This window comes from Dasypus novemcinctus, chromosome 13, assembly GCF_030445035.2.
Source record: "Dasypus novemcinctus isolate mDasNov1 chromosome 13, mDasNov1.1.hap2, whole genome shotgun sequence".
NCBI lineage: Eukaryota > Metazoa > Chordata > Mammalia > Cingulata > Dasypodidae > Dasypus > Dasypus novemcinctus.
The window spans coordinates 52,827,908-52,844,935 of record NC_080685.1 but is presented as its reverse complement, the minus strand read 5'-3'; the positions used below and the strand labels follow the sequence as shown (position 1 = coordinate 52,844,935).

At 38.0% G+C, this 17,028-nt stretch overlaps 1 protein-coding gene across 2 annotated transcripts in view; it reads right to left on the bottom strand.

Annotated features, from left to right (window-relative positions):
* The window catches only part of RABGAP1L (RAB GTPase activating protein 1 like), an 808,684-nt gene that overhangs the window by 755,835 nt on the left and 35,821 nt on the right, over positions 1–17,028 (bottom strand). The gene's annotated exons all lie outside the window — the stretch shown is intronic.

The following is a 17,028-nucleotide window of genomic DNA, read 5'->3' as shown; positions in this document are numbered from 1 at the left end:
GAAGTGCTGAGTTCCTAGCCAGGGGAGGTCTATCACAGCCCCTAAAGGAACAGCAACAATCCCCCAAGTGCAACGGCAAAGACCAAAAAAGAATGACGGTCCAACAATGAGCCCGTGATACTAATAAATATGCTTGTGAGCCTGTGCATCTGGAATAAGAACAAGGCCTAGAGCTGCAGGGTGCCTAAGAGTTACCTCCTGAGAGCCTCCGTGTTGCTCAAATGTGGCCAGTCTCAAAGCCAAACTCAGCATGTAAATGCGTTGCCTTCCCCTCAGCATGGGACACAGCTCCCAGGGATGAGCCTCCCTGGCACCGAGGGATTACTACCAAGTACCAGCTGATGATGTAACTAGAAAATGACCTTGAATAAAAGGGTCAACTCAGACCAGCAGAATATCTCAGTCTACATATAATACCAGGAGTTAAAAATGCTTTTTGACCTGAATCAAGGGGGAAATGGAAAGGACAAATGAGTTTATATGGCTATGAGTCTCCAAAAATGAGCTGGGAGGTTATCAGAGGGGTTGCCCTTATGCACACCTCAGCAGAGTCCCAGAGACAGAAAAAGTAGATACAACCCCAGGTATTGGTTCTTCTGAGGGCTACAGAGACCCACAGGTTCTATGGTCATGGCAGATGGAGTTCAGTGCCATGTCAGTTGGCCCTTCTTTGGAGTTTGTGTTTCTGTGTGATGGAGCTGGACTCAGATGTGATCTTTTTTACAAGCCTCTCCTGTTACGTTTACCAGAACTGTAGTTGGTGCTGGGGTTTAATATATACCCAGAGGATCTGAATATCTGAACTGACCATATGATAGTCAGGCCCTCAGCCTCAAGAGACTTCAGCTCCTACACTCTGGTTTATTGGGCTTACCCCACTCAGCCAACATGGAGTTGAAGGTCAACCACCACACCATGGAGCCAAGAGTGCCTACAACTGAAAGCAGGTGGATTGCATGCAGCATCCATGTGGAATCTAAGCCCCCTCTTGATATAGATGTGGAGTGGACACAACCAATCCAAGGTCCACAGGATGGAGGAATAGAATATGGATTAGAGTAGACTTACTGATATTCTATTCATGAACTATTGTGATTAGTAATCAAAGAAAATGTGGCATTGGTGTGGAGAAAGTGGCCATGGTGGCTGCTGGGTGTGGGGAATGGGAGGAAGAGATGAGATGTGGAGGTGTTTTCGGGACTTGGAGTTGTCCTAGGTGGTGCTGCAGGGACAATTACCAGACACTGTATGTCCTCCCACAGCCCACCGGATGGAATGTGGGAGAGTGTGGGCTATGATGTGGACCACTGACCATGAGGTGCAGCGGTGCTCAGAGATGTATTCACCAAATGCAATGAATGTCTCATGATGATGGAGGAGATTGTTGCTATGGGGGAAGGAGTGGGGTGAGGGGGATGTGGGGTATATGGGGACCTCATATTTTCTGAATGTAATAAAAAATTAATTAAAATTTTAAAATGAAAAAAAAGAGAGGATTCTGAAAGCAGCAAGAGAAAAACAAAGCATCATCAGGGAAATTCACTAAGATTAAGTGCCGACCTCTCATCAGAAACCATGGAGGAGAGAAGAAAGTGGTATGATATATTTAAGGTCCTGAAGAGAAAAACTGACAGCCAAGAATTCTGTATCCAGCAAAGCTGTCCTTCAAAAATGAGGGTGAGTTCAAAGTCTTCACCCTCAGAAGTATCTTGATAGAATTTCTTGCCGAAAGACCAGATTTGCTAGATAGAAAATCTGATAGAAATATCAGATGATAGAATATATTGCCAAAAGAACAGATTTGCTAGGGATATTAAAGGAGGTGCTACAGCCTGAAAGGAAAAAACAATGTTGAGAGATTTGGAGAAGAGTTTAGAAATGAAGATTACTAGGAATGGTAAACTAAAAGGATAAGAAGGCAACAGAATGATATGACAACAGAGAGATGAAGGATAAAATGAAGTAAGTAATGTCTTTACAGTAATAACATTGAGTGTTAATGGCTTGAACTCCCCAATCAAAATACAGAGACTGATAGAATGGATTAAAAAAATATGAGCCACTGTATGTTGTCTATAAGAGACCCACCTCAGATGTATGGACACAATCAGGTTAAAAGTGAAAAGTTGGAAAAAGGTATTCTATGCAAATAGTAACCAAAAAAGATCTGGAGTAGATCAGGTAAATGTAAAATAACAAGAGTATAGTATACGAACAATAATTACTCAGAGCAACTGGCAAATTGTTCCTGTGATCAGTATTCTGCAAAATTTTTTTCATACAAAATAAACACTTACTTTTAATTGAGGAGGGCTGGAGAAGAGAGATATTTTTGGATACTTAACTTTTTTTTAACCTTTCCTATTCACGCTCTTTAATTAAAATAATCTATCTGGATCAATAATGTAGTGATTACTACTGAACAAGATTTTGAGTTTCTCTGTCTCATAAAATTATGAGTTAGCCAACCATCATCTGCTGTAATTCATTCCAATAAGCTGTGAAGATTGCCAAATAGAATCTGATTATCTAGAAAGAATTATGGCCTAAATAGAAATCAAATAACTAAACCAATAATTTATTTCATTCTTAGAGATTATTACATCCAAGACTTAGAGCTATAGTATTAAAATTAGAACTATGCTATTAACTTACATATTTGAATTATTTACATTTATTACAATTATATTTATTAGCATTTGTTGTTATGCTATTTTTTATAATTGATTATATTCAACCTAACCTCGCCTTGCTCTTTTAAAATTTGTAATTTCTTTCTATCTATTTTTATATTTATTTTGCAATTTTACAATAAAGGACTTCTTAACAGCTAAAAAAAAGCCACTGATGATACACTTTTTATAGATCATATGGTACATGAACACATCTGCTTAATAAACAAATAACTGTGCAAGAATTGCCAGAAATAGCAGCTATGTACAGGAAACAGAGAGGTGAGAAATTTTGTTTGTCTGGTTTTTTTTATTCTGATTATTGAAATAGTGAAAATGCTTTAATAATGATTGAAGTAATGAACGCACAACTATGTGGTTATAACAAATACCACTGATTATACACTTCAAATAAACTGTATGCTATATTAATATGTATCAATAAAATTGATTTGTTTTTAAAAAGGAAATTATTGGTACATATGAAAACCTGGAACATAAGACTAAGTTTTATATCAATGTTAAAATTCTTTAACGTGATAACTTGAACTTGAAAACATTTCTTCAAATGTTTAGAAAACAGATGGATGAGAAAGAGAGAGGCAAATATGGCAAAATTTTAAAATGGGTAGATTGGGTATATGGAGGAGAGTTAGTTACATTAGAGTTGTATTACTTTGCAACTGCCCTGTACGCTTGAATTTATTTTAAAATAAAAAGTTTAAAAGAAAAAAATTTAAGACTGCATATCAAATGACGTGAGCAAAATTTAAAGTCAAAAATGACAAACCGGTTGTTGTCCTAAATAAATAACAAACTGTTAAAAATAAAGAAAGATGAATAGTTCAATAGAAAATGAAATGATGTAAAAAAAACAAATAACCAATACACATACTAACTGTCGTCTATTATCCATTCTATCTCTTCGCCAATTGTGCAGCCTCTTTGGAACCAGGGGGCTAGACTGGGTGGAGTGGGGAGGCTGACTGAACTCAAAACCAATTAATTTAATCCATTTTACTTTAACACTTTGTTCAAAGATGAGCACTAAATCTTAAGTCAATTAGCAAGACATTTTTCTAACAATATTCAGGGATGGATACAAGAACTAAACTGTCTCATCATATCAAACCCACAAAAGAATGTACTGGAAAGGACACAGAAGCTATTCTCCCTCTTGACAGTTGGCATAAAGAAATGAGGCCTGTAAGACATCTCAGGTGTCAAGGAAGGGGAAAAGGACAGTTTTTTATTTAATTTTTCCCTTTTTTTTTTTTTTAATTTTATTTTTTGTTTTGTTTTATTTTTTCTTTTTTAGCTTGGTTGTTTTCTTTTTGTTCCTTTTGGGGGGGAGGGGAGGTAGTTTTTTTAAAGTGTTTTTACTTCCATAAAAGCTAAAGAACCTGAAGAGGCATGCTCTGTGGTTAAAGAGGTAATTGCAATCTATTCTGAATCAACAACAGCAGCAGAATGGAAAATAAAATATACAATATGTTTCAACCAGTTACTAAAACAGAATAGACTAGGCAAATAATCTGTTCCCAAACAACAAGGCTAAATTCCATATCTATTGTTTTTCTCTAACTACTTGAATAGAAAAAATTATACAAATACATAATTTCATTGCCCAGAGAAAGCATATATGTTAGAAAATTATAATATAAATCTTACTGAAATTATTCTGAAGGTAAAGCTTCTCTAGGATTAAAGATAATTATTTAGGAAACCTACAACAGTTTATAGAATGCTCACATGATGTATTATGAATTGCTACATATGGAAAATGATCATTCCTAGTTGGTTTATGAAAAATAATTTTAAAATAAAGCTTAACTGGTCATGCAAGAAGAATGAGTGAATTATTAAGGTATCAAAGAAGTGTTCCACTGCTGAACAACAACATTCAGCCTTATGGAAAAGTTTTCTTTCTTATGGCAAAGTTGGCCAAAATTACATTGTATTCCATCTTCTGTTATTCTGAAACAGAATAAAAATGAAATCATTGATATTTAAGGAATTCCTTGAATTTGGTAAAGAGTTTTCCCTCAAGAGATGATATAGCTATTAGAATTTACTAAGCACAAGTGACTAATGTTAAAATTTTATAAAATGAAAACACCAGATGATCAACCACTCTACACTGAAACTGTGGAACTCCAAACAACTTGTCAAAAGATCAGCAGCAAGCCCAAGAACAAAACAGATGTACCTCAAGTAGGAAAGAAAATCAGAGGTAAGTTAATCAAGATATGATTAAAGATATGTCTTTCCTTAAAATATATACTCTGCCTCTCTCTGCCTAGAGGAGCGCACACCAAATATTGGTGTCTACTCCTGTCTTTCTCTACCATTTCTCAGCAAACTCTGTTCTTTCCTCAATTTCCCAAATAAATTCATTTTACTGGTCTAACTTAAAAAAATAATTGTATAGTCTACATGGAATTAGATAGTAGTGCACAATCTTGTCAAACCCACTGAATTGAACATTTTAAAATGGTGAAGTTAAGGTATGTAAATTATATCTTTTTAAAAACCCTGGAACTGGAGCTTGTATGCAAAATCTCCCAAAAGAAAAACATATACCATGACTTGTGATTGCCAGAAATATTGTCTCTAGCAAGAATATGAGATTATTAAACTTAGTTTCTGTAGAAGATACCTTTCTTCAAAAATAGGTTTTTCTCCCCTATTAAGCTGTGAGATGTTAATATATAACCATACAGTGCAAACCTATTGCTAACATTCTCCATTAACATTCTCTATGTGTGAGTGCCCTACGAGAGTCACGCCTTTGCAGACCTGAGTCAGAAGCTGAGCTGTACTATCCCACTCTGACCAATGTATTCACAGCAAACGATAAGGAAGAGTCACCCAGCACTTCTACCTAAGAGTTCTGTGTTGTCAAGGCAGGACAAGCTCTACAATGTCCACTTCAAAAAGGCAGATGACTACTACTTCTCTATCCAGCAAAGCTGGCATTAAAAAATGATGGAGAGTTCAAAATATCCACAGAGAAACAGAAACTAAGGCAGTATGCCAATAAGAAACCTGCCCTTCAAGAAATACTAAAGAGGGAGGCGGACTTGGCCCAATGGATAGGGCGTCCGCCTACCACACGGGAGGTCCACGGTTCAAACCCCAGGCCTCCTCGACCCATGTGGAGCTGGCCCATGCGCAGTGCTGATGCGCACAAGGAGTGCCGTGCCACGCAGGGGTGTCCCCGGCAGACGGGAGGCCCATGGGCAAGGAGTGCGCCCATAAGGAGCACTGCCCAGCACGAACGAAAGTGCAGCCTGCCCAAAGATGATGCCATACACACAGAGAGCTGACACAACAAGACGATGCAACAAAAAGAAACACAGATTCCCAGTGCCACTGGTAAGGATAGAAACAGTCACAGAAGAGCACGCATAAAATGGACACAGAGAGCAGACAACTGGGGGGGGGGGGCGCGAAGGGGAGAGAAATAAATTTTTAAAAAATTTTTTAAAAAAGATACTAAAGAGAGTTCTGCAAGATGAAAGAAAAAAACAGGAGAGTCAGAGGTGGTGGAGAGGTAAGAACAACTAAAAAGAAAAAAAAAGGAATAAAGACAACGTATAACATATACAAATCCAAAGAAACTATGAATAATATAACTAATTCCTTGACAGTAATAACACTGAACGTTAATGGATTAAACTCACCAATCAAGAGACACAGATTGGCAAAATGGATAAGGAAATATGACCCATCTATATGCTGTTTACAAAAAACTCACCTTAGACCCAGAGAATCAATATAACCAAAATAGGGCAGGAGTAGCTATACAATATCAGACAAAATAGGCTTTAAATGTAAAACTATTGTGAAAGACAAAGATGGACACTACATATTAGTAAAAGGGGTAATATTTCAAGAAGAAAGAACAATCATAAATATTTATGCACCTAACCAGGGAACCTCAAAATACATGAGGCAAACATTGGAAAAACTAAGTGGAGGAATAGATGCCTCTACAATTATAGTAGACTAAAATATACCATTATCACCATTAGACAGAATATCTCAACAGAGAATCAATAAAGAAACAAAGACTTTGAATAATATATTAGAGGATCTGGACCTAATAGAAATATACAGAACACTACACCCAAATACAGCAGGATATACATTCTTCTCAAGTGCACATTGATCATTCTACCAGATAGACCACATGCTAGGCCACAGAGAAAGTCTCAATGAATTCAGAAAGATTGAAATCATACAAAATAATTTCTCTGACCAGAGTGGAATGAAACTGGAAATCTGAAAGGGTCAAGGAACCAGATTAGGCATAATGATATGGAAGCTAAACAACACACTCTCAGACAAACAGTGGGTCAAGGAGGAAACCTCAAAAGAAATCAGTAACTACCTTGAAACTAATGAAAATGACAACACAACATATCAAAACTTTTGGGATGCAGCAAAAGCTATACTGAGAGGGAAATTCAAAGCCATAAATTCATATATTAAAAAGGAAGAAAGAGCTAAAACCAAAGACCTAACTGCACACTTGGAGGAGTTACTAAAAGTAGTTACTTTTAGTAATTACTAAACTATTAAAAAGTAATTTAGCCTTCCCAAAGGAAGAAGCAATAACAAAGATCAGAGCAGAACTAAATGAAATAGAAAATAAGAAAGCACTAGAAAAAAATAAACAAAACAAAGAGCTGGTTGTTTGAGAAGAACAATAAAACTGACAAACCCTTAGCTAGACTAACAAAGAAAAAAGAGAAAAGATGCAAATACACAAAATAAGAAATGAGAAGGGTGATATCACCACTCACCCCACAGAAATAAAGAGTATATAAGAGGATACATTTAAAAACTATATGCCAACAAGAAGTACAATTTAGAGGAAATGGACAAATTCCTAGAAACACATAAGCAGCCTATATTGATGAAAGAAGAAACTGATGATCTCAACAAACCAATCATGAGTAAAGACATCGAATCAATCATTAAAAACCTCCCAACTAAGAGCCCTGGGACAGATGGTTTCACAGGTGAATTCTACCAAACATTCCAGAAAGAATTAACACCAATCTTGCTTAAATTCTTCCAAAAAATCAAAATAAAAGAAACACTGCCTAACTCATTCTATGATGCCAACATTACCCTAATACCAAAGCCAAAGACACCACAAGAAAGGAAAATTACAGACCAATCTCTCTAATGAAACTAGATGCAAAAATCCTCAACAAAATAATTGCTAATCATATTCAACAAGATATCAAGCAAATTATACACCATGACTAAGTGGGTTTCATCCCTGGTATACAAGGATGGTTCAACAGAAGAAAATCAATCAATATAATACACCACATAAACAGATCAGGGGGGGAAAGTCACATGATCTTATCTATAGATGCAGAAAAAGCTTTTGACAAAATACAGCACCCTTTTCTGATAAAAAAACACTGCAGCAGATAGGAATAGAAGGAAACTTTCTGAACATGATAAAGGGTATTTATGAAAAACCCACAGCTAAAATCATTTACAATGGTGAAATCCTAAAATCTTTCCCTCTAAGATCAGGAACAAGACAAGGATGCCCACTGTGACCGCTCTTATTTAACATTGTGTTAGAAGTACTTGCTTGAGCACTGAGGCAAGAAACAGATATAAAAGCCATCCATATTGGAAAGAAAGAAGTCAAAAATTTCACTATTTGCAGACAACATGACCCTATACACAGTAAGCCCGGAGAAATCTACAAAAAAGCTTCTAGAACTTATAAAGGAGTTCAGTAAAGTCACAGGTTATAAGATCAATGCACAGGGATGCGGACTTAGCCCAGTGGTAAGGGCGTCCGTCTAACACATGGGAGGTCCGCGGTTCAAACCCTGGGCCTCCTTGGCCCATGTGGAGCTGGCCCACGCGCAGTGCTGATCTGCGCGAGGAATGCCCTACCACGCAGGGGTGTCCCCCGCATAGGGGAGCCCCACGCGCAAGGAGTGCGCCCCGTAAGGAGAGCCGCCCAGTGTGAAAGAAAGTGCAACCTGCCCAGGAATGGCGCCGCACACACAGAGAGTTGACACAGCAAGAAGACACAACAAAAAGAAACATGGATTCCCATGCCGCTGACAACAACAGAGGCAGACAAAAAGAGCACGCAGCAAATGGACACAGAGAACAGACAAGTGGGGGGGTAAAAATAAATAAAATAAATCTTAAAAAATAAATAAGATCAATGCACAAAAATCAGTAGCATTTCTGTACACCAATAGTGAGCAATCTGAGGAGGAAATCAAGAAAACAAATACCATTTACAATAGTAAATTAAAAAATCAGCCTGCCCAGGAGCGGCACTGCACACATGGAGAGCTGACACAGCAGGATGACACAACAAAAAGAGACAGTTTCCCAGTGCCACCTGACAATGTAAGCAGACAGAGAAGAACACACAGCAAATGAACACAGAGGAGACAACAAGGGGAAGGGGAAGGAAATAAATAAAAATCTTTAAAAAAAATCAAATACCTAAGAATAAATTTAACTGAAGATGTAAAAGATTTATATACAGAAAACTACAAAATACTGTTAAAGGAAATCAAAGAAGACATAAATAAATGGAAGAATACTCCCTGTTCGTGGATAAGAATAAATATCGTTAAGATGTCTATTGTACCCAAACTGATCTACAGATTTAATACAATCCCAATAAAAATCAATAGAACATTTTTTAATGAACTGGAAAAACTATGAAATTTACTTGGAAGGGAAAGAGGCCCTGAGTAGCAAAAGACATTGAAAAAGAAAAATGAAATCAGAGGAATCACACTACCTGACTTTAAAACATACTACAAAGTTATAGTGGTCAAAACAGCATGGTATTGGCACAAGGATAGACATACTGGCCAATGGAACCGAAATGATATAGATCCTCGCATATATAGTCATGTGATATTTGACAAGGCCACCAAGCCCACTGAACTGGGGGAGAATGGCCTCTTCAACAAACGGTGCTTGGAGAACTGGATAACCAAATGCAAAAGAATGAGAGAGGAATACCATCTCACACCTTAACAAAAATCAACTCAAAATGGATCAAAGATCTAAACGTAAGAACCAAGACCATAAAGACCTTGGAAGACAATGTAGGGAAGCATCTGCAGGACCTTGTAATAGGAAATGGCTTCATGAACTTCACACCCAAAGCATGAGCAGCAAAAGAAAAAATAGATATATGGGACATCCTAAAAGTTAAAGCCTTTTGCACCTCAAAGGAACTTATCAAGAAAGTGAAAAGACAGCCTACCCAATGGGAGAAAATACTTGGTAACCATATATCTGACAGGAGCCAAATATCTAGCACATATAAAGAAATCCTATATCTCAAAAATAAAAAAGCAAACAATCCATTTAAAAAATGAGCAAGAGATCTGAACAGACACTTCTCCAAAGATGAAATACAAAGGCTAAAAAGCACATGAAAAGATGTTCAACATCACTAGCTATTAGGGAAATGCAAATCAAAAACTACAATGAGATACATCTTACACCCATTAGATGGGCAGCTATTAAAAAAGCAGAGGACTACAGGTGATGGAGAGGATGTGGAGGAATAGGAACCCTCACCCACTGCTGGTGAGAATGTAGAAGGATCCAACCATTGCGGACAGTTTGGCGGTTCCTGAAAAAACTAGCTAAAACTTTGCCATATGACCCAGCAATAAAGCTGCTGGGTATATACCCAGAAGAACTGAAAACAAGGACACAAACCAATATATGCACACCAATGTTCATAGTGGCATTATTCACTATTGCCAAAAGTCGGAATCAACCCAAATGCCCATCAACAGATTAATGGATAAACAAAATGTGGTATATACATACAAAGGAATACCACTCGCTGTAAGAAGGAATACAGTACTAACACACGGGATAACATGGATGAATCTTGAGGACCTTAGGTTGAGTGAAGCAAGCCAGGCATTGAAGCACAAATACTACATGACCGCTCTGATATGAATTAAGCAAATCAAGCTGTCTCAGAGAGCTAGAGACTGGAAGCTGGCTTACAGGAAATAGTAGTGAGAGAAAGGTTGTGAGCCAACACCTACAGCAGCAAAATCTATCATAAAGCGAAGGTAAGTAGTTGTGGAGGGAAAGGATTAGATGGAGGCAAAGGATACTACTGGGTTGGGCTTTGTAGGCTTAAGGGGGGCTAGGGTTGGGAGGATGGATCAGATGGTCCAAGAAATTGCAGGGAGGGTCGGGGGGGAAGCAGGTGAACATGGGAAATTGTCAAGTGTGTGGCTGAAAATATAATAAGGAAGGGTTACAGGTTTAAGGTGTTTGCCTGTTGGATGGGGGACAACTGGCACAGAGTGCACCTGGGGCAGGCTTCTAGGGAGTGTGTGAGTGCTCATCTTGTCATAGTGTGTTGTATCAGTGGGTGAAGACCTATACAATCAGCAGGAAGGTGTTATACCCCTATCCTGGGGAGGCCTGATGTTCTCAAACAGAGGGGAGGGTGTCTCTCGAAAGCATGGGTGGCTTCCAATGGGGGAGGACAGACTAGTGTGTCAAGCCCTCAGCATTGTTGCAAGTAACCATGAATCTTGTCCTTCAAGCAGTGAAGCTTGGTTGTCACTGTGGGCCCTGAGGGGAAGGGGAGAGAGGAATAGAATAGATGGAAGAGGGAGTAACTGGGGGGCAACGGAAGTGTTCTGCATGATCGTGCAATGATGGATACAGGTCATGTTAAATTTCACCAAAAATTTATAAACCATAATGGAACCATGGTTAGTAGCTATGTTTCAATATCCATACATCAGCTACAGCAAATGTAACATCCACATGTAAAAAGATCATTACTGGGGAAGGGGGAATAGGGTTTGATGTTGGGTATATCGGAGTCCCCTATATTCTATATGTAACTTTACTGTGACCTAAAACATTTTCGAAGACACAATAAAAATTTTTTCAAAAAAAGGATGTAGACACTGAGGAAGAAATGGAAGAGATTGCCTTCCCACTGTATATACAGGGCAACACCTATTACAGTGATGAAAGGCAAAAAAAATGTTTATGATATCTTTCATTTCTTTAAAACCCAAATTTATTTTTTACTTTATTTTAGTTTTTCTAAATGATCATGTATTCTCTTTCTAATCTTTAAACCTATCATTACTACTTCATTTTCTTATTAATTGAATTTGGCAAAATATAAGGCTTCATTTTTTAAGAAGTTTTGGATCACAGAGGGATTCAACTATGGCAGGGGAGGAGCAGCAGTGTGGGATGTCACTGATGGGGGATGCATGGGTGGGAGGGAGTTCTCCAGGGCATGCAAATAGGGTATACAGATATGTTTGGATGTTCATTGGGTATTGACATAGGGGGTAGAGTTTTACACAACAACTGAGGAAGTGCTGAGTTCCCATCCTGGGGAGCTCTGTTGCATTCCCCAATGAAACAGCAACAATCCCCCATGTACAAGGGCAAAGACCAGTGAAGAAGGATGGTTCAATGATGAGCTCTTGATACTCATGACTATGCTTATGAGCCTGTGCTTGAAATTCAACTAGGCCTAGAGTTACAGGGCACCTAAGAGTTACCTCCTGATAGCCTCCAGGTTGTTCTAATGTGGCCCTCTCTAAACCAAACTCAGCATGTAAATGTATTACCTTCCCCCCAGTGCAGGATATGACTCCTGGGGATGAGCCTCCCTGGCACCAAGGGATTACTACCAAGCACCAGCTGGTGCTGCAACTAGAAAAAGACCTTGAACAAAAGGGGGAAATGGTAAAGACAAATGAGTTTATACAGCTAAGAGACTTCAAAGTGAGTTGGGAGGTCATCAGAGGGGTCACACTTAGGCATGTCTCAGCAGGATCTTTGAAAGAGCCAGTATAGATAGAACCCAGGTGGTGGTGCTCCTGACGGCTATGGAGACACCCAGGTCCTACCGTCATGGCAGATGGCTCAGGAGGTCAGTGCCTTGCCAGTAGGCCCTACTTTGGAATTTGTGCTCCTGAGTGTGATGGAGTTGGACTCAGATGTGACCTCTCTACACATGCCTCTTCCATCACTTTTACTGAACCTGTGGTTGCCACTGGGGTTGGTATATGCTCAGGAGACTTGAATCTCTGGACTGTCCATGTGCCAGCTGGGCCCTGAGCCTCAGCAGAGTTGTAACTCCTACTCTCCAGTTCATTGGACTTACCCAAGTCAGCTAACAGGGAGGTAAGGATGGTCAACCACCACACCAGGGTCCCGAGAGAGTCTACAACTGCAAGCAGGAGAATCCCATCTATCAGCTATGTGGGATCTAAGCCTCCTCTTGATTTAGAGCTGGACTGGACATCACCATCCCAGGGTCCTCAGGATGGAGGAATAAAATATGTATTAGAGTGAACTTAATGGTATTCTACTATAAAACTGTTTTGACTCTAACAACGGAAGAAATTGTTATCATTGATGTGGAGACAGTGGCCATTGGAGTTGCTGACAGCAGGGAGAGGGAAGAAGAGGTGTGATATGGGGCATTTTTGAGACTTGGAATTGTCCTGAATCGTACTGCAGGGACAGATGTGCAACATTATATATCCTGCCATAACCTATAGAACGGAGTGGGAGAGATTGTAAACTATAATCCATGCTGAATAGCAATGCTCCAAAATCTATTCATTAAATGCAATGAATGTACCACACTAATGAAAGAGGCTGTTAATGTGGGAGGAGTGGGGGAACAGAGTGGGGTATATGGGAACCTCTTATATTTTTTAATGTAACATTTTGTGTAATCTATGTATCTTTTTAAAAAAAAGTACTGCTTTTCCTTTTTTTACAAAAATAAGACAAAAAATACATATTCTAATATACATTATATTTGACATGATAATATTGTAAGTAAATATTTACACAAAATTACAAGTTTGATTTTTATGGGAAAAGCATAATTGACATGATTGTACACTAGGCACTCAAATTCGGCTAGTATATTATCAGGGCTAGCTAGCCAGCTGACTCACAATGCCAACACAAGAAAATACTTTTGACCTTAATTGTAGGCACTAGTCCTATAATAATTCCTAATTACCACTTGCTGGGTACCTATGCATTTAGAATATTTCCAAAAACTTCACAAGGTAGCTATTATGGTCATTTTGTAGATATAAAAAAAAAAAAAATGGTTAAGTAATTTGCCCAAAGTCACAGAAAAAGTAGATATGTGAGGCAAGAGTCAAAACTCAAAACTCAAAACTCAAGACTCCAAAGACCCTGCTTTTTCTACTATGGAATGATGCTTCTCAAAAAAAAAAAAAAAGTCATACAATAATAATATCTAACATTTAGTGACTGTTTATTTTGTATGATGCACTTCATAGTCCATCTAATTTAACCCTCGCGATCACCCTTATGAGGCAGAACTAATAATAATTTTTTATAACTGAAGAAACAGTAAAATACAAAATGAGTTATACAAAGTCACAAGGATAGTAATGAAATCTAACCAAAGTCCACACTCTTAACCTCTACACACACACAGACAATTGCTACCACTTATATAAGTTTATGCAGCAAGTGCCATACTACATACATTTCTTTATCATGTAATCCCTCAAAGAACTAACCCAACTCTACAATTTTATAAGGCTAGCAAATATAACAACTCATTATTTTTATTTGCCATTTTGATGACATTTTAAGACTGTTTAAGGAAAAAAGTAGTATATATCCAAAGGACTAATTTAAAGGGGCCTCAAAGACCTTAAAAATATAAAGTTATTACTATGCTGCCACAGCTTTATCAATTTTATAATCTTCCTCCATCCTCAAGCGCAAACATGTTCTGAGTTTACATGATTCACTCTGCTTTTCCTTAAGTAAACATATAGTCAGAAGCAGACAGTTGTTATGATTAGCAGTTACCATTTATTACTGTTAAGACAGTTACTCTGCCAGGATTATACTCATTAATTCTTAGCTGGGATTAAAGAGGAAGTTAAGTAACTCACCCAAGAACTACCCTGCCAATAACTAATGGAGATGAGAAACAAACCAAGGTCTACTCCCATGTATCACTCTTTGCATTTGGCCAAAACTGGAAATCTAAAGATTTTATTATGAGATATATCTAGATTGAAGAAAGGGCAGAGTTCCTATATTTAATAATGGTACTAACTTTAGAAATCATAAATTGTGACTACAGCTTTGAATTCTTTGAAAAACAAATAATCAATTTCCAAAAAGCTTACTGAAGAAGAACACAGGATAGAAAACATTTCTACAAACGGCTAGTTGCATCTGCCCAATTTAAGAACTATGATGTTGCATAATTTCTAAAGACCGCAAAAGAAGGAAAAAATTAAATATTTGCTGTAGTAGTCTGAGATTATTTTATGGATCCCAAAAAAGAAAAAGATTATGTTTGTATACTAATCTATTCCTCTGCATATGATACCTTTTGACTGCATTAAATTCAGTTGAGGGGACTTTCATTATTTTACCTGTTAAGATGGGTTACCTGTTAAGATTGCTGTAGGTCTTTCTATTGGACTCAGGTTGAGTCCCTGCTCCTTGCTGGGTCTGAATGGACTCTGTGGACAGAGGACGAAATAGGGAACTCTCATGTTTGATCCTGCCATGTTAGAGAAATGAGTCCAGCCCTACTATATGCCTGACCACTTACAGCTTACAGATGAACCTGGAAGGGAACAGAACAACCGAAAACTGATATAGGAGGCCAGGAAAAAAACAAGCCCTATGCCAGCTTGCAGCTGAAATTGGGAAGAAAGCAGAGCAGCTGAGCATGAGAGAGGAAGCCTGGAGGGGAAGGCAGAGATGGCCCACCATCTTGCTTCAGCATGTGGCAGCTTACTGGTGAGAAGGCATCTCTGCTGATGCCTGAATATGGACACTTCATGGCCTTGGAACTATAAACTTTCACCCCAAATAAATCCCCATTATAAAAACCAACAGATTTCTGGTACTTTGCATCAGCACTCCTTTGGCAAACTAAAATACTTGCCAAAAAGATTCCAAATAATTTTTTTAATGTGCATAACATGGATTAATTCTTTCAAATATTTCCTGGAAGTCTACAACGTACTTAACACTAAAAGCTGGGGATTTAGAGACAAATCTAACCTGTGTACTCTCCAGGCACTACCTATAACACAGAAGGCCCCTGGAGCTTCTCAAATCACTACAGATGCCTTACAGATTATTTGATCTTTCTAAATATTAAGGAAAACAATAAAAATTTCAGCACTTCCAAACAATTCTCCAAAACTCCCAAAAACTAATGTCTAGCCTCTTAGAGCAAAACATTTGTCCTACCAGTTATTGAACTTGAATACAAAATAAAAATTAAAATATCTCAAGATATAAGAATCAAAGGAACAGCACTAGTTGCATATGATAGGTCCCTGAATGGAAGGATCCATCTAGAGGAGGCTGAAGAGATCTTCTTATCAAATCCTTTAATCACATTGCAAGTCTCAAAGTATGCAGCTTCTATATAAACTTAATGTTTTAAAAAAGATAAAGAATGAATTGAACAAAAAAGAAATACTCATTATCTGATTTGAGACATTTATTTTTCATTTTCACCTACCCATTCAGTCAATAATTACTTCCAAAGTCTTTGGGAAGAATTCTCATAATCTGATGATTTAAGGAGAAAAAAGAAAATATGAACCTCATATCTGATAAACTATCTAGCGCTAAAATCAATCTTCAATTCAAATACTCAAGGCTTTCACAACCTCAATAATCAAGATAATGATGTTCAATTCTGAACTGTATTAGTTTTTACAAACATGAAAGAAAATTCTAACTAGTTATACAGAACTATATATTAATACTAAAATTAAAGCCCACCAAGAAGTTGCAAAATAGGTTAGGGCAGAAAAGTGAGTTAAGTGAACTAACTGGTTCCCAGATCCAACTATTACTACATTTTAAAGCCACCATCAAAACCTCAAATATAAAAACTATACCAACAGTCTCTAAAGGCTTTAGGCCAGTATAAATGTACAAAGTGTTCAATCTATCAGTTACTAAGTTTAAAGTTGGTATAGGATCCTCTAATAAGTCTCACTTATTCAGTTAAGTAGAAAAGATGTATTCTGCGGAAGTGGATTTGGCCCAACGGATAGGGCGTTCGCCTACCACACGGGAGGTCCAGAGTTCAAACCCAGGGCCTCCTGACCCATGTGATGAGCTGGCCCAAGCGCAGTGGTGATGCACGCAAGGAGTGTCGTGACATGCAGGGGTGTCTCCTGCGTAGGGGAGGCCCACACGCAAGGAGTGCGCCTCGTAAGTAGAGCCACTTAGCATGAAAAAAGTGCAGCCTGCCCAATAATGGTGCCGCACA